The sequence below is a fragment of the Podarcis gaigeae genome, assembly GCF_964106915.1.
Source record: "Podarcis gaigeae genome assembly, chromosome: 14".
NCBI lineage: Eukaryota > Metazoa > Chordata > Lepidosauria > Squamata > Lacertidae > Podarcis > Podarcis gaigeae.
Genome location: NC_139690.1, coordinates 45,773,053 through 45,791,268, shown reverse-complemented (window position 1 = coordinate 45,791,268; position 18,216 = coordinate 45,773,053). Strand labels below are relative to the sequence as shown.

At 45.3% G+C, this 18,216-nt stretch overlaps 1 protein-coding gene across 1 annotated transcript in view; it reads right to left on the bottom strand.

The window, feature by feature from the left end:
• LOC310831093 (myosin-11) overlaps positions 1-18,216 on the bottom strand; it is a 1,553,087-nt gene that overhangs the window by 926,085 nt on the left and 608,786 nt on the right. The gene's annotated exons all lie outside the window — the stretch shown is intronic.

The window sequence follows — 18,216 nt, the reverse complement described above, 5'->3', positions numbered from 1 at the left end:
CCCCAAAGAATCATGGGAACTGTAGTTTGTTAAGAATGTGGAGAGTTGCTAGTGTTGTAAACAAAGTCTGCCCTTTTCCCCTTATGGGGTATCTAAGAGCCCGTATAGAGTCCTTACGTGGGTTCCCTATTGGTAGGAGAAAATAACAGAGGCCAACCAGAGAATATTGAGAAGCAAAGCAGCTAGTAAGCCTGATCTTTATTAAAGCTGTTGCAACAGGGTGCTTCCCTCACACGCAGGAAAGGAGGAGGACCCAGAACCAAGGTGTGCTTGTCCTTATATAGCCATTTTAAATTCCCTGCCCTGGAGCTCAAGACCACCCCTCCATACATCATACATACATCACAGAAGGGGTGTAACCCAAGACCACCCCCCACAAACATCATACGTACATCACAGAAAAGGTGGTCTACAACAGAAATTTGAATGTTGTTGTTTTTCCTGTCTGCCAGGTTATCTGATTGCCTTTCCGGGTAGTCTGCCCATTCCTTTGAAATGGTGATTACTAAATTCCTGTAACAAGGAAGGTTTTTTTCACCTCCTCCTTCCTTGCAGAGAAACATTTGGTCAGCTTGGGAGTCAAAATGATTTCAGGACTGTCTTCCTGTGCTGCTTCAGACATGTGGTTTATATATTTATATACGTGTTTGCTTGGTACATTTATGAATATTTATTATATATCTAAGACCTTAAAATTCTTATTACATTAGGAAACCCCTTTCCCCCCCTCAGAGTGTCACAATTCCAGAGTTGCTTAATAATCAACACCTCTCCCTAGGAAATCCTGGGAATTGTAGCTCAGCGGGGGGGGGGGGGGAGCATAGCCACATTCTAACAAATCGCAGTGCCTACAGCTCCCAGAATTCTTTAGGAGAAATCCATGAGGGTTTGAAGTGGTATCATAGTGCTGTGGTAGGTAAAGGTAAAGGACCCCTGGACGGTTAAGTCCAGTCAAAGGCAACTATGGTATGCGGTGCTCATCTCGCTTTCAGGCCAAGGGAACCGGCGTTTGTCCACAGACAGCTTTCCGGGTCATGTGGCCAGCAGGACTAAACCGCTTCTGGCGCAACGGAACACTGTGACAGAAACCAGAGCGCTCGGAAGCGCAGTTCACCTTCCTGCCACAGCGGTACCTATTTATCTACTTGCACTGGTGTGCTTTCGAACTGCTAGGTTGGCAGGAGCTGGAACAGAGCAACGGGAGCTCATTCCATCGTGGGGATTCAAACTGCCAACTTTCCTATCAGCAAGCCCAAGAGGCTCAGTGGTTTAGAGCACAGCGCCACCCGCATCCTACCTGTGGTAGGACTATGTATTCAACATGGCAATGAAGCAAGGGTATTCTGATAAACAACAGACAAACAGAGTTCAAGGGAAATCACCTTTATTTCATAACTGCAGTTATGGTGCCCGGTCCACATGGACTGAGGCAAAGTATGCAGCTCAGTCTAGGATTTTATACATTTTGAAAGGTATGCCCACATGATACAAGAGCACCTAGATCCATCTCTCTTATGATACCAGATGAGCAACAGTTCAAGAAGGTCATTACGGCAGGCAAGCATGTAGTGCCAGTTTCTTACATGGCTTTCCATCCTTCCCTTAGATCTTTTACCAAAGATATCACGGCCACTGGTCCCATCACCTCCTGGCAAGTAGAAGGGGAAGAAATGGAGGCAGTGAGAGATTTTACTTTCTTGGGCTCCATGATCACTGCAGATGGTGACAGCAGTCACGAAATTAAAATACGCCTGCTTCTTGGGAGAAAAGCGATGACAAACCTAGACAGCATCTTAAAAAGCAGACATCACCTTGCCAACGAAGGTCCATATAATTAAAGCTATAGTTTTCCCAGTGGTGATGTATGGAAGTGAGAGCTGGACCATAAAGAAGGCTGATTGCTGAAGAATTGATGCTTTTGAATGATGGTGCTGGAGGAGGCTCTTGAGAGTCCCATGGACTGCAATAAGATCAAACTGATCCATTCTTAAGGAAATCAGCCCTGAGTGCTCACTGGAAGAACAAATCCTGAAGCTGAGGCTCCAATACTTTGGCCACCTCACGAAAAGAGATGACTCCATGGAAAAGACCCTGATGTTGGGAAAGATGGAGGGCACAAGGAGAAGGGGACGACAGAGGACGAGATGGTTGGATAGTGTTCTCGAAGCTACCAGCATGAGTTTGACCAAGCTGCGGGAGGCAGTGGGAGACAGGAGTGCCTGGCGTGCTCTGGTCCATGGGGTCATGAAGAGGTGGACACGACTAAATGACTAAACAACAACAACAACAATTGACCAGCTTCCTGGTGGGTTATGCTTACCATGCAAGCACCTCTAGCTAACCTAGCAGGCAAGCATGTTAAGATGCAAGGATTTCTCTTCAAAGAAACCTTTCATCCTTCCTCTTTGATAGCTTGCCTACTTCCTATAGCTGCTCAGCTCAGGTCAGTTCAGCTAAGCTCCCTAAGAATGGTTCACTCACAGTTTTACATGTGAGTTTACAGCTTTACCTCTTGGTGAACTGCAAATTACTGAAAAGGGAATGTTTGCATGGAAAAGGTGGAGTCCCCCCAAACTCTGGGCGGCCCCCATGTGGAATAATAACTCAAGACAACGTGCTATGGGATTAAAATTGGCCACAACTTTATTATGTTTCAGATGTGGGTAGACCTTGGATCAGGCATTGGGCGTTTATCCCTCCCAGTCCCCCGCCGGGGATCTGGGGACCACCACAGTTATTCAGTGTGGGGTGGAATGGGCTGGCTCTGGAGAACATATGTTCAAGCAGAGAAAGTCTGCCCCTGTTACACCACTGTTGCAGGGGAGAGCAATTACAACCTCTAGGCATACAGTGGACGCTTGGGTTGCAAACATGATCCGTGCGGGATGCATGTTTGTAACCCGCAGCGTTCGCAACCCATGTCTGCACACACGCAGATTGTGCTTTGGTGCTTCTGCACATGCCCAAGGCACAATTTAGCATTTCTGCGCATGCGCGAGCGCCAAAACACGGAAGTAACCCATTCCAGTGCTTCCGGGTTTCAGCGGTCCATAACCCCAAAAAAGGGAACCTGAAGCAGTTGTAACCCATGGTATGACTATACTACCAAAGCCTCCCCTCAAACAACCCCTCTAATGGGTAAGAAGAAGAGTTTGGATTTGATATCCTGCTTTATCACTACCCGAAGGAGTCTCAAAGCGGCTAACATTCTCCTTTCCCTTCCTCCCCCACAACAAACACTCTGTGAGGTGAGTGGGGCTGAGAGACTTCAGAGAAGTGTGACTAGCCCAGGGTCACCCAGCAGCTGCATGTGGAGGAGCGGAGACGCGAACCCTCTGGGCACTTCCTTGTGTCCTTTTTCAAGGGGAAAATAGCTTTGGAATGGAGGAAACTGGCAAAGGAGTTGATTTTATGTTATTTTTAAAGCTAGGTATCTTCCCTGACATGTCAAGTTAAAAGGATACATTCAGGCATAATATTTGTAACATTTAACAACTTTAAAGATGTGGCCCCCCCCCCGTAATTTCCGTAACAGTTCCCTTTGCAAGTATGTGTCCAATTGCAGCATAATTTCTTTTCTTTATAGATAGAGATAGAGGTAGATAGATAGAGTCGTGATCCCACTGGCTTTTTTTAATCATCACTCGTAAGACGGATCCTGAGTTGACAGTAGTCGTATTTAATCCTGAGACAGTTGTCAAAATAAAACAAAATAAAAGCAAACAAGGAAAGAAAGGGTTTGATGTGTCGCCCTTTTAAAAACCAGTGAGTTGGAGGAGGGAGTGATTTAATGTTGCCCCAGCAGCCTTCACATTTTTCGGGAGTGCAGCCTCAAAACCTCCTGCCTGCTGACATTGCCTATGACTCTAGGCAATGTCAGCTTACCAGGCTGGGTCAAAAAGAGGCCGCTTTTTCCTGCTTTTTAATTAGACAGAAATGAGCTCAAATAGGTTGGTTGACTTACGACAAAGCACACACCAACCCTAACCAGTCTTTGCCCTGGGGAAATGGTGGCCAATTAAGTCGATTGTGGCTGCCATGTTGATGGGTTCAGAATTTGCAGGAATCTAAGAACAAGGACGCGGGTGGCACTGTGGTCTAAACCACAGAGCCTAGGGCTTGCCAATCAGAAGGTCGGCGGTTCAAATCCCCGGGACGGAGTGAGCTCCTGTTGCTTGGTCCCTGCTCCTGCCAACCTAGCAGTTTGAAAGCACGTCAAAGTGGAAGTAGATAAATAGGTACCGCTCCGGCGAGAAGGTAAACGGTGTTTCCGTGCACTGCTCTGGTTCGCCAGAAGCGGCTTAGTCATGCTGGCCACATGACCCGGAAGCTGTACGCCGGCTCCCTCGGCCAATAAAGCAAGATGAGTGCCGCAACCCCAGAGTCGGTCACGACTGGCCGTAACGGTCAGGGGTCCCTTTACCTTTAAGAACAAGGAGGAAGCAGTGGCATTGCCTCCCTGTGCAGTTTACATTATATCCCTGGGTTTTTATTGATTTATATTTTATTTTAACATATCCACACACAGACAGAATTACTAGACTTGCTTTTCACTAAACATGATCGATCCCGGGGTGAGGAGCAAAGGCATAAAGTAAATAAAAAAACAGGAAAATAATATGCCAAAATTATATAAGCAGGTCCAGTCAACACCAGCAATTCTGTCCTAGGCTAAACCAGCAAAAAAAGAGAGCACATTTTGTAATGTTTGGGAACAAAGGTTCAATGAGACAGTGGTACCTCGGGTTAAGAACTTAATTCACTCTGGAGGTTGGTTCTTAACCTGAAACTGTTCTTAACCTGAGATGCCACTTTAGCTAATGGGGCTTCCTGCTGCCGCCGCGCCACCGGAGCACAATTTTGTTGGTTTCTGCTTCCTTCACTGTGCAGCGAAGTGCTTGCCACGGGACAATGTTTTGCATTCCACAGTCAGAAGTACTGTTGAGTTTCCCACGGGAATGGGAGACTGGATGTGACGTACACTGGTTTCCTGTTTTTCACTGTTCTCTCGGTGTTCTTTGTTTCCGAGGAGAAAGGGAGTTGCTTCTCTGCTCTCGCAGAAGCAAGATGCATGCTTGTAATCTCTCAGCATTGAAGTGTAAATAAAGTAAAGTTAAGCATGTGGCATGTACTGCTCATCCTTCCGCTGTGTACAGGAGTCTGCAATTACAACATTTTTGGTTCCGGGCCCAGAAAAACGCAGTCAAACTGATGGATAGACTCCAGAAGTCGGGTCAACAGAGAAACGGATCGGATGTTATCTTCTCTGCGTCAAGATGATTGATGAGAGGTATGTGCTCATGCTCCGGGCAGCCTGCCAGCTTCTAGTTGATGGCTTTATGGCTGGACTTTGAACTTTTAAGGCCATTTGCCACGGCACCAGGCAAAGGCTTCAAAGGCTTGGGGGTGGCTGGAAAACCGAAAGTACTTTTGAACTTGCCTTTGGAATGAGGTTTGAAGCAGCAGTGACGCAGCTTGTTTAACACAGCAGAGATGGCAAATGAAAGGCTGGCTGATGCTTTTGGGATTCCTAAGCTCAATAAGAAAAACTATACGGACTGGGTTCTGTATGCAGAGGCAATTCTGCGGAAAGAGGGTCTGTTTAAAGTTATTACAGACAACCCCCCAGCTCCAGTTACAGATGAATGGAACACTATGGATTCCAAAGCGAGGGGAACTCTTACATTGATAGTATCCCCAGAAGAGCTCTGTCTGTTGCATGATAAGACCTCAGCCAGAGAAATTTGGGACGCTTTGAGAGAGGCTCACTTGAGGACAGAAGCTGGGTCCACTATGTTCTACTATACCAAGCTGCATGGTATGGCTCTTGCTGAAGGTGGAGATGTGCGTGCACATCTGATGGAGATGCAGAATCTGAGACATGAGCTGCAACAGAGAGGACTCACCTTTCCAGAGGCTGTGTATTCCTTCATGATACTACATTCTTTGGGTCCAAGTTGGGAGTCCGTTGCCACTCAGATTGCTGTTCAGCCAACTGCTCAGCTCACAGTAGACTATGTTACTGCCGTGATTCTGAATGAAGCAGACCGCCGGGGTGCTAGCTGCATGGGTAAGGGGGAGTCATCCCAGAGTGCAGTGGAACCACCAGATGGCACTAAAGCTTTGAAGGCAGTGAATTGCTACTCGTGTGGACGTCTAGGCCATATGAAGAGGGAATGCAGATATCCCAGGGCCAAGACAGAGCAGCGCAGCGAAAGCTCATCGCGTGGAAAAGGCCAGAGCAAAGGCAAAGGTCCGGTGTCCAGGACAACGCAGCACAAGGCAATGGTCTCACACTTCACTCCAAAGGTTGCAAAGGTCCAGAAGACATCTAGATCTTTCTTTGTTGTTGATTCAGCAGCGACCCACCACATGTGCAACGATAAGCGACTGTTCGTGTCTTTTACACCGCAGGAAGGTGCGATTCACCAGGCGGATGACTACACTATCCCCAGTCAAGGCTACGGAACTGTTGTTCTTCACAGTTTGGACTTATCGATACAAGATGTACTTTACGTACCGGATGCCACACACAATCTACTCAGTGTCGTGCAGCTGAATGAACGGAAAATTGACGTTTCCTTCAAGAACAAGAAATGCACCATCACAAAGAAAAACGATTATGTATTGCATGCTGAATATGTTGGTCGTTTGTTTGTTTGTTTGTTTTGTATTATGATGATGTTGTGCAGGATGAAACTTGTTGCATTGCAGGTTCTAACAAAAGTTTGCATGCAGGATGTATTCACGATTTTCACAGGAAATTTGGTCATTTGCATTTTGAGGCAGTATCTAAAATGCCTGCCTTGGTTGAAGGTATGACTATTAAACCCTGCAGATACCACATGAAGTGCAAAGCATGCGCAGCAAACAAGGTGAAAATGGCTGTGAAAGGTAAGGTGTCTAGTAGGCAAGCTACAGAACCATACCAGGTTGTTCATGCTGATTTGGTTGGTCCACTATCGCCCTCTTTGGGTAGAAATAGGTACTTCATGGTTCTCATTGATGCATTTTCCAGGTATATTTATGTGTACAATCTCAAGCAGAAATCAGAGGCTTTTCCAAGGTTCAAGGAATTCTGTGCTTGGTTGGAAAATGTGCATGGCAAGAAGATAAAGACTCTTTTCACTGATCGCGGGGGGGTATTCACCTCTCAGCAGTTTGAAGCTTTTCTGACTGAGAAAGGAATTCAACACGATTTGTCTAGTCCTTGCTCGCCATGGCAGAATGGACTTTGCGAAAGGGGAAATCAAACATTGCTTCAAGGGTTAAAAACCTTGCTGCATGATGCCAATCTTCCAGAGAGTTATTGGGCCGAATCTCTCTCGTGTTTTGTTTAGTTATAATCGCAGGTTATCTTCAGCGATTGGTTGTACCCCATATGAGAAGATGTTTGGCAAGAAGCCATATATCAAATACATGAGAATTTTTGGTTCTGACATGTGGGTTCACTCACCACAAAGCTCCAAGTTAGGCAAGCGTGGATTGCATGGTATCTTTCTAGGTTATCAGAAAGGTTCTTACAGAATAATGATGTCTGACTCTAAGACAATTAAGCTCACAAGAAGTGTTGAGTACAATGCAAAGTGGGGGGAGAATGTGGGAATTTTCCAATGTTATCCTGATGACAGTGATGAGACTGAGGATAGGCAACAGCAAAAGCAGCCACAACAACCCACACCCACTGATGAAGGTTCTGATTCTGAGTCTGAAACTGAATCGGATGATTCAGAGGATTTCAAGAGTGCGAAAGCCTCTATGCGACCCTCTGAAAGCTCTGATCAAGAATTGGAAGAACCATTTTTCACAATAGGTCACTTTTCTCCTAAGAAGGAAGAGGAAAGTGTTGATGACTTACGGCTAATTCGCAGGTCACAAAGAGCCACAAAAGGCAGACCTCCAAAGAGATTTGCTGATGAATTTGCTAAGACAGCAGTAGCAGCTGTTAAAAGCTCCAAGAAGGTATTTGAACCTTCAACTTTCCAAGAAATCCAGGATTTGGATTCAAAGGAAGCTGAGCCATGGTTAAATGCCATGAAGGCTGAGCTTGATTCCTTAGAAAGGAACAAAACATGGGAGCTAGTTCCAGTAGTTCCAGGAATGAAACTGCTTGGAAGCAAATGGGTCTTCAAAGCGAAGACTGATCAAAATGGCAAGGTAGTCAGACACAAAGCCAGATTGGTAGCCAGAGGTTTTGCACAGGTACCAGGTGAAGATTATCACGAGACCTACTCACCCACAGTGAGGTATGAGAGCATTAGGCTTATGCTCAAGTTAGCTGCAGAGGAAAATCTACACGTTAGTCACCACGATGTGAATACAGAGTTTTTGTACGGATCTCTAGGTGAATCACTTTATATGCTTCCACCTGATGGCGTACAGGTAAAACAAGGATTTGTTTGTGCTCTAAAGAAGTCCCTTTATGGTCTCAAACAAAGTGCACGGTGTTGGCACACAAAACTCACTGAAGTATTGTTTTCTCTAGGTTTTCAGCAAGGGAAAGCTGATCCATGTGTATTTGTCAAAGAGGAGGGGCAAAAGAAGCTGTATTGTTTGTTTTATGTTGATGATATATTATTCTTTTGGAAAGATGTCACAATGTACAACAACGCCCTAGCTCAACTGAAAGAGCACTTTGACATGAAAGATCTTGGTGAGGTAAACAACTACCTATCTCTGGAAATAGAGAGAGATCAAGATGGTAACATTCTAGTACACCAGTCACGGAAAATTGCTGATGTGTTAAGCAAACTAAACCTGATGGATGCTAACCCTGTAGACACACCGATGACAACAGGTTATCAGGTAGAAGACACTGAAGAAGCATTTTCTGACACTGCACTGTACAGAAGTGTGCTAGGGAAGCTAAACTTCATTGCCAGATGTTCAAGACCTGACATTGCTGCTAGCTGTAATTTGCTAAGCAGACAAGTCAACAATCCTAGTGTTAAGGATTGGAAAGCTCTGAAACGCATAGCACGCTATTTGAAAGGCACTATGCATTACAGACTGAGATTTAACAATCAGAAGTCTGGTGGTCTTGAGATATTTGCAGATGCAAGTTTTGGAAGTGACACTACAGACAGGAAAAGTACGTCTGGAGTTTGCTACATGTACAATCAGGGTCTATTTGATTGGTCATGCAAGAAGCAAACAACAATTAGCTTAAGTACTTGTGAAGCTGAACTGAATGCACTGTCTTATTCACTTAAGGATTGTGAATGGTTGTTACAATTGTGCAAAGACATGAAAATTCCTGTCAAATGTCCAATCCAGGTTTACCAGGACAACAAAGCATGTTTGGCTTTGCTGAATTCTGAAGGTTGTAAGCAAAGCACGAAGCACTTACAATTGAAATTGCAACATGCTAGGGAAAGTATTCAGAAGGGACTCGTAACGGTGTCCTATATGCCAGGTAATGAAATTCCTGCTGATGTATTGTCCAAGATTGTGTCAAGGGATCAACACTGTACCTATGTACAGAAGTTGGGTTTGTACTGATATTGTACGAACACGCTGCCCAGTGATGTTCACAGAAAGGGGGAGGATGTTGGTTTCTGCTTCCTTCACTGTGCAGCGAAGTGCTTGTCACGGGACAATGTTTTGCATTCCACAGTCAGAAGTACTGTTGGGTTTCCCACGGGAATGGGAGACTGGATGTGACGTACACTGGTTTCCTGTTTTTCACTGTTCTCTCGGTGTTCTTTGTTTCCGAGGAGAAAGGGAGTTGCTTCTCTGCTCTCGCAGAAGCAAGATGCATGCTTGTAATCTCTCAGCATTGAAGTGTAAATAAAGTAAAGTTAAGCATGTGGCATGTACTGCTCATCCTTCTGCTGTGTACAGGAGTCTGCAATTACAACAGATTTCTGTTCTCATCCTGAAGCAAAGTTCTTAACCCGAGGTACTATTTTTCTGGGTTAGCGGAGTCTGTAACCTGAAGCATCTGTAACCTGAAGCGTCTGTAACCCGAGGTACCACTGTAATGCCCAACTTTATGCTGCTTTCAATGTGCTGTAACAGCAATTCTTTTTTAAAAAAATAATATTTATTAAAGTTTCAAAAAGATTACAAAAATAAAAAAAGAAATACAGAAAATACAAAATACAGAAAAAGTAAAAACAATTTTTAAAAAATCCATCTTTCCATGTCTTGTCTTTCATTTACTTGTTTCCTTGACCTCCTCACACCTCCCTTTTTTGTATTCTAGTTCAATTAATTATTTCAGCAATTTCCTTCCCATTCTTGTTTTTATCTTACTAATTTATCTTAATATATTGTAACTTTACATTCTGGCCTATTAACAATCCATTCTTCCTTAACCCTAAATAGCATTACTGCAAAAACCATGTTACATCATTCCAACATCCTTTTAGCATTCCTTAATTTTACAGTGTTTCTGTAGATAGTCTTTAAATTTCTCCAAATCTTCTTCTACCGACTCTTCTCCCTGGTCTCAGATTCTGCCAGTCATTTCCGCCAGTTCCATATAGTCCATCAACTTCATCTGCCATTCTTCCCGGGTGGGTAAATCTTGTGTCTTCCAATACTTTGCGATGAGTATTCTTGCTGCTGTTGTTGCGTACATAAAAAACGTTCTATCTTTCTTTAACACCAATTGTCCGACTATGCCCAGGCGAAAGGCCTCTGGTTTCTTCAGGAAGGTATATTATTTAAATACCTTTTCCATTTCATTATAGATCATCTCCCAGAAAGCCTTAATCCTTGGGCACATCCACCAAAGGTGAAAGAATGTACCTTTGTTTTCTTTACATTTCCAACACTTATTATCGGGCAAATGATATATTTTTGCAAGCTTGACTGGTGTCATGTACCACCCGTATATCATTTTCATAATATTCTCTCTTAAAGGTAAAGGTAAAGGTAAAGGTACCCCTGCCCATACGGGCCAGTCTTGACAGACTCTGGGGTTGTGCGCCCATCTCACTTAAGAGGCCAGGGGCCAGCGCTGTCCGGAGACACTTCCGGGTCACGTGGCCAGCGTGACAAAGCTGCATCTGGCGAGCCAGAGCCGCACACGGAAACGCCGTTTACCTTCCCGCTGGTAAGCGGTCCCTATTTATCTACTTGCACCCGGAGGTGCTTTCGAACTGCTAGGTTGGCAGGCGCTGGGACCGAGCAGCGGGAGCGCACCCCGCCGCAGGGATTCGAACCGCCGACCTTTCGATCGGCAAGTCCTAGGCACTGAGGCTTTAACCCACAGCGCCACCTGTGTCCCCAATATTCTCTCTTATGTAACAGCAATTCTTTATGCTCTTTATCATTGGTTTATTTTGTTTATTAATAAAATATTTTATATTAAAAACATTAATATTTCCAATTTAACGAAATACCTAGCTGAAAACATACACAAGACCATTCCAACAGGCCCCTTCAACACAATGCATCAATACATATGTAATGTCATGGAAGCATAAATGTATTAACATGTTCACTTAGGACTATTCGGTATCAACTGGCAATTTATAAGGTATCCTAAGTATTATTCTTAGGCTTATAAATAAACATTTTGCAAAAGAAAGAAAGCTCTTCGCTGGAGGTGAGTCTGTGAAGGAAGACCTTTGTTGAGCCTGGCTGAATTGCCAAGAACATAGACTGCATCACTTTGATACACACAAAAATGTAGTTAGCAGAACTCCCGGAAACATCTACATTGTCTCTTTCTGTTAGAAGTAGTAATTTGGTACTTATCATAACAAAGCCCAAGGGCATGTGGGTGTGAAAGGATTGGTATTACAGGAGGCCAAAGCAGAATAAGGCTGTGTTTCCCAAGGACAAAGAAAGCCAGAGGAAGTTCAAAAGAACTGCAAATAAACTGAGACTTTGCAGCTTAGTGGCCTCTAATATCCTGTGGGGTACAGTAGGTAAAGGTAAAGGACCCCTGACCATTAGGTCCAGTCACGAACGACTCTGGAGTTGCGGCACTCATCTCACTTTACTGGCTGAAGGAGCGGGCGTTTGTCCGCAGACAGTTTTTCTGGGTCATGTGGCCCACATGACTAAGCCGCTTCTGGTGAAACATAGCAGCGCACGGAAACACCGTTTACCTTCCTGCCGGAGGGGTACCTATTTATCTACTTGCACTTTGACGTGCTTTCGAACTGCTAGGTTGGCAGGAGCTGGGACTGAGCAACAGGAGCTCACCCTGTTGAGGGGATTCGAACTGCCCACCTTCCGATCAGCAAGCCCTAGGCTCAGTGGTTTAGACCACAGTGCTGTCATGAGCTCAGCCTACACTCGAGTAGGACCCTGGCAGAGACACATACCTGACTGGCAGGTTCCCTCCCTCCTGGTTGATCGTCCGGGAGCTTCAAAAGCTTTCTTCAGCCTCAACATAACCCCCTCCATCCTCATTAATCTACGTCAGTCCTACGTCAGGTAATCTGAGCTTGTTGCTGCTGGGCTCTCTGTTCTATCACTCTTAAAGTCCGTCTAGTCTTAGGCGAAGGGGGGTCAGGAATGCTTTCCAAGGACACTGAATCTGCCAGCTATCTCTCTCCTGGTGTTTCCTCTTCTAGCTGTTCCTCACCTAGTATCTCCCAGCTTTTCCCTTCTGGACTATGCCCCTCTGCAAACCACTGTTCTAAATCAATACTGTCCTCTTGCCCATGCTAAAGTTCAGGAAAGGGGGGGCGGCTCCCACCATTCCTCCTCAGTCCAGCCCCCAATAATTGGATAAAGCGGAGGGGGGTGTTTCTCTCAGGTGGGCACCATTGCGATTATAAGAGAACAATGGAGGCATTCGTGATGAGTTCCAGCACCTTTTTTTCTAGAAAAACAGCAGTGGGGTAAAGCATTCATAAATACGAATATATATATATATATATATATATATATGAAAAACACATTGTATAAGGGGGAAAACACATTGTATAGGGGGAAATTGCTTTGCAAAAATCTGTACATTACGAGAAACTTACACTAAAATGTTGGTGAGTATGTTAAAGGTAAAGATACGTCTGCCCGTACGGGCCAGTCTTGACAGACTCTGGGGTTGTGCGCCCATCTCACTCAAGAGGCCAGGGGCCAGCGCTGTCCGGAGACACTTCCGGGTCACATGGCCAGCGTGACAAAGCTGCATCTGGCGAGCCAGAGCCGCACACGGAAACGCCGTTTACCTTCCCGCTGGTAAGCGGTCCCTATTTATCTACTTGCACCCAGAGGTGCTTTCGAACGGCTAGGTTGGCAGGCGCTGGGACCGAGCAGCAGGAGCGCACCCCGCCGCAGGGATTCGAACCGCCGACCTTTCGATCGGCAAGTCCTAGGCGCTGAGGCTTTAACCCACAGTGCCACCTGCGTCCCACGGTGAGTATGTTAGGGTTACCATATTTCAAGAAGTAAAAATCCAGACACAAAAAGTTTTAGGAAAGTTGTTTAGCTTTTGGGGGGAAGGTTTCAAAAACCCAAACATTTTCGCGATTTCCAAAAATTTCCCCCGGACGCTACTTCTGGCGTAGGAAAATCCGGACATATGGCAACCCTAGAGTTAACTGCAAGCTACTGCGTAGAGCTGAATTTAAGATTGGGAAAATGAGAAGAAACAGAAATGGAGGGATTCACTCATCCCGAATCTTTTAATTGATTTCTCTAATGGAATTGTTTAGTCATTCAGGACAGGTAAAAAGGAAGACTTCTTCTCACAGTGCTAAACAACTGTATGGATTTTGCTGCCAGAAGATGTGGTGATAGAATAATATTTACATGAAGATATACAAATTTTTGACATAAGCAGGAGAAACGCAGAGCAAGAAATCCAGAGCAGAACAGCTGATTAGCAAGCAGACTTGTCAACAGCCCACAAGTAGATTAGGGTGAATGCGGACAAATGCTTGTTGTCATACAACAAATCAGAATAAATGCTCAATGAAGACATCATATAACCGCTGAATAAGCTTTGCACAAGCAAATGAGGATGAATGCTGAATAAGTGGGCAGTCTGGAGGAGTCTCCAGTAACTGCTCTGCAGGAAAATCCCCCACAACCAACTGATACACATAATAGATTGTGCAAGTGCTAATTAGTTCCCAGAACCTCTAACCAAGGAGACGACTTTGTTTAGCATTAATTAGCTCTGAACAGTAACAATAAGGCATCTTTCCACAAGTACCCCTGTTAAGTTGTGGGTGAACATATCAGACGACACAGCAGTTCTTCAGACAGCTCTTGTTTATTCACAGAACAGAACAGAACTGAAGGGTTCAGCCAACCTGCTTATATAGAGCTCAACTACATGGCGACAGTAACAACTTTCTGTAATTATCCAATCACTGAATGTCACTTTCAATTCCTTATTTGCATCTGTGGATCCTGATTGAAAACTATCTACAGTATCCCCCTGCTGGCCCAGGGTGGGAACTTCAGTACATAACAACCCCCACCCCTTGTCATTGGATTAAGTCTAAATTGACATTTTGCAGGAAATCTCTTTCCTTACAGGGCACCATCATCTCCTGCTTGTGAGTCCCGATTGGCCAGAGACCCCTCGTGACCTCCTGGCCCCTGTGCAGCAGGAAACTTGCACCAATGTGCCTCGCAATGACTCGGTGCTTGAGTGAATTAGCTTGCAAGGTCCTCTTCTTTGATGCAATCATTTCTCTGTTGCTTCCAGGCGACCTGCTCACTGAGCATTCATCCTGAGGTGCCCTCCACACACATTTCTCAGTTGTCAGGGACCGTGCTGAGGAGGGCTGCACTGAGGAAGAATAGTGGGAGTCATTGACCGTACACCCATATACAGCCCACATCTGGGTGTCGGGAGCACCTTCTTTGACCTTCCGATCATAGGAACAACAGCACAGCATTCCCCTGGAACAGGTTGTGGTGCAGTGGACTCACATTTGCTATTGTGAGCACCTCAAAAGCAGCAGGGAAACGGAAACAAAACTGTGGAGGCTTCGTTGCATACCTAATTTTATTTCTACTGATTAAACAAATAAAAGAACATAACAAACCTGTACGAGAGATTCAGCTCTCTCATCCTGCCATCTAGTCTCTAGACAGATCAAAGAAAACAGGGCACAATGCTAGGGACGGAAGTCTGGAAGAGTGGTTTCTGCTGTTACCATAAAGCAGCAATGCTGCAGCAAGCAAAGGCTCTAGCAGCTCAGTCAGCTGCAGGTGGCTGCAAAGCCAAACAGGATGTGTGTGACTGTTGCCATGGAAACAAAGGGGCAGTCCATTCTCCTTATTGAGCACCGGATGTGAGCTCAGTGTGTGTTATATGACCTGTACAGGATGTACATGGGTGGAGTGGGATTCTCTCTGTTGTACGAAGAGTGCAGACATCTTTATCTGTATGGCTGCGAAAGACAGAAATAAAGACATGTAAATACGTTTCTGTCTGAGTCTGATTCCCCTCCCTGGGGAGCAGGGAGGAGGAGAAGCAGTGGTGTGTTTTTCTCACAGTCTGGGAAAAATCGCCGAAACGGACCTCGTCTGTTTTCCTGCCGGGAGTCGCAGGAGGGAGGTCAGAAAGGAATTCAGCCGGTGCCTGGAAGACTGGCACATCCCTCTGACCGAGGCAGAATTCCAACATCTGCCCCCTCCTTTCTCTGACACAGAAAGTTAAACAAACATGATCTGGTGATCTTTGCAATGGGAGGGATGAAAATACTGACAGGCATCCCCTCCCCCAACCCTGATCCTGAATCTTCCCAGGAGCAGGAGGACAGCACAGATTCGGAACAGTGGTTTGCAGAGGGGCACAGTTCAGAAGGCAGAAGCTGGGAAATACTGGATGGGGAACAGCTAGCAGAAGAAACACTAGCAGAGAAAGAGAGTTAACAGATTCACAGTCTCTGGATAGCATCCACCCCTCCTTCTCCAAAGTCACGGAGAGCTCAGAAAGTGTCAGAACAGAAAGCACAGAGGTTACAAGCTCAGATTACAAGAGTTAGAAGTGACGTAGCTTAATAGGGATGGAGAGGGGAGTGTACCTTAATTGGGAGCACCGCCATTTCTAGGAGATGTGCTCTTTGTTCTCTTGCTGTGATTATTAAAGATTCTAACTGGTAAGCCATTCCTTTCATTTGATCTTCCTACCTACTGCCACGAAGGGATGGAAGCAGATTCTCCGAAGCCTGACACCAGTAAAGGTAAAAGGTAAAGGTAAAGGACCCCTGGATGGTTAAGTCCAGTCAAAGGTGACTATGGGGTTGTGGCACTTTCAAGCTGAGGGAGCTGGCATTTGTCCACAGACAGCTTTCTGGGTCATGTGGCCAGCATGACTAAGCCGCCTCTGGCGCAACAGAACACCGTGATGGAAACCAGAACACACAGAAAAACTGTTTACCTTCCCGCCACAGTGGTGCCTATTTATCTACTTGCACTGGCGTGCTTTCTTGCTAGGTTGGCAAGAGCTGGGACAGAGCAACAGGATCACACCTTGTAGCAAATATTTTAGCAATGGTACCAACTTAAATGGAGTTAAATGATTGACAGTCACAGCAATTGGAGAAAAAGAAGGTGAGGTTTTATTGCTGAGCAATAACGGACCCAGTTGGAATCCTTTCCAAAAGACTGGGACCCAGAGCATTGTAGCTCTAGGTTATATACCTGAGTACAGCATCATAGATCATGACACAATCAAATACATTCACGAACGCCAGCAAAAACAAGCAAATGAGTGCATTCGGCCAGGCTCCTGACCGTGTCAAGAGGTCTACCTTCAACTTCTGCTTGCTTAGTCTGTACATGCAGTCCGACCTTTTCCCCAGATTTAACAGTGCAAAATAGAAACTTAAGCAAGGAGAAACTTCTTAACTGTACTCCCCTGCAACATCTGTTCTTTTAAGTACATTGTGGTCGGGACCTTCCTGTTTCGTGTACAGACTGAGTGTGGACAAGAGGGGGGAGATGTACCAGCATCTCCTGATTTATAGCTTCCTCTTTGTAGAGACTAAGAAGGGACTGGGGCAAGGTTCATTCTGTTAAAGCAAGAAAAGGGGGGCCACTCTTATGCTACCCTTATGCTATTCATATAATCAGTTATCAGTAATCAATATATTCATATATGCTCACACATAACAGGGCTTACAGTGATTTTATAATCCATTTTGAATCAAGGGAAGCTTTGCCTTAGCTAACTGCAAACTGCTTGGAACCACAAGTCCAGAACCGACCTTTCACCTAGGAATCATCCTTGTACCCTGAACAAAGGGGAAGACATGAATCAGAGACACTGGTACAAAATCCCCCTCAAATGCAGGCTAAAATAGTCCTCAGAACAGGAAGGGCCAAACCACAAAAACTCCACAAAACTCCCTGTTCTGTCAGAACTAGGGAAAAGGACAGACTGCACATCATTGCAGACAATGGAAAGCAGAAGTTGGGAGTAGAACTCTGCGCTCGGCCATGAGCCGGGAGTATGGCAAGAAGAAGCGCTAATTGGTCATTTTTCGCTGGCGTGCGTGACTGTCTCATGACTGTCTCATGATCTGTGATTTGCTCAGGTATAAAGACCTCAGGATTTGTATGCTTCGGGCTCCCAGTCTTTTGGAAAAGATTCCAACTGGGTCCATTATTGCTCAGCAATAAACCCTCACCTTCTTTTTCTCCAAAAAGCTGTGTCTGTCTGATCCTTATTTCACTCTAAGTGGGTACCACCTTACTTTCACGTGCTACACTGTAAACTTGCACTTTCAAGCAGTTTAGGTTTTAGCCTAGGCAGAAGCTTCTATGATCCAAATGGATTCTAAAGTCACTGTAAACTCTGGTTATGTGTGAATATATGTGAATATGTTGATAACTGATAACTGGTTACATGGATAATTGATTATATGAATAGCATAAAGGTAAAATTCCTCCTGACCCTGCTTCAACCTCATCGCAGGGATTTGAACTGCAGACCTTCTGATCGGCAAGTCCAAGAGGCTCAGTGGTTTAGACCACAGCGCCACCCGCTTCCCCATTTCCCAGTAACCTCACAGGAGTCCCTGTGAATGCCACACCACTCGTTCGCCTCATTTTCCTTCTTTTCTTCCAGGTTCCTCTTTTGTAAATTTTCAGCCACTGTACCTACGTGAAAGGGTCATGTCTCCGCTGGAAAAGCACTGCGGCTCACTGGTAGACCAGCTGCTTTGCATTCAGAAGGTCCAATATTCAATACCTGGCATCTCCAGGTAGGGCTGGGAGGGACTCCGATTGAAAAACCCCTGGAGATCCCCTGCAGGTCATTGTAATTGACGTGGGCAAAAGCCC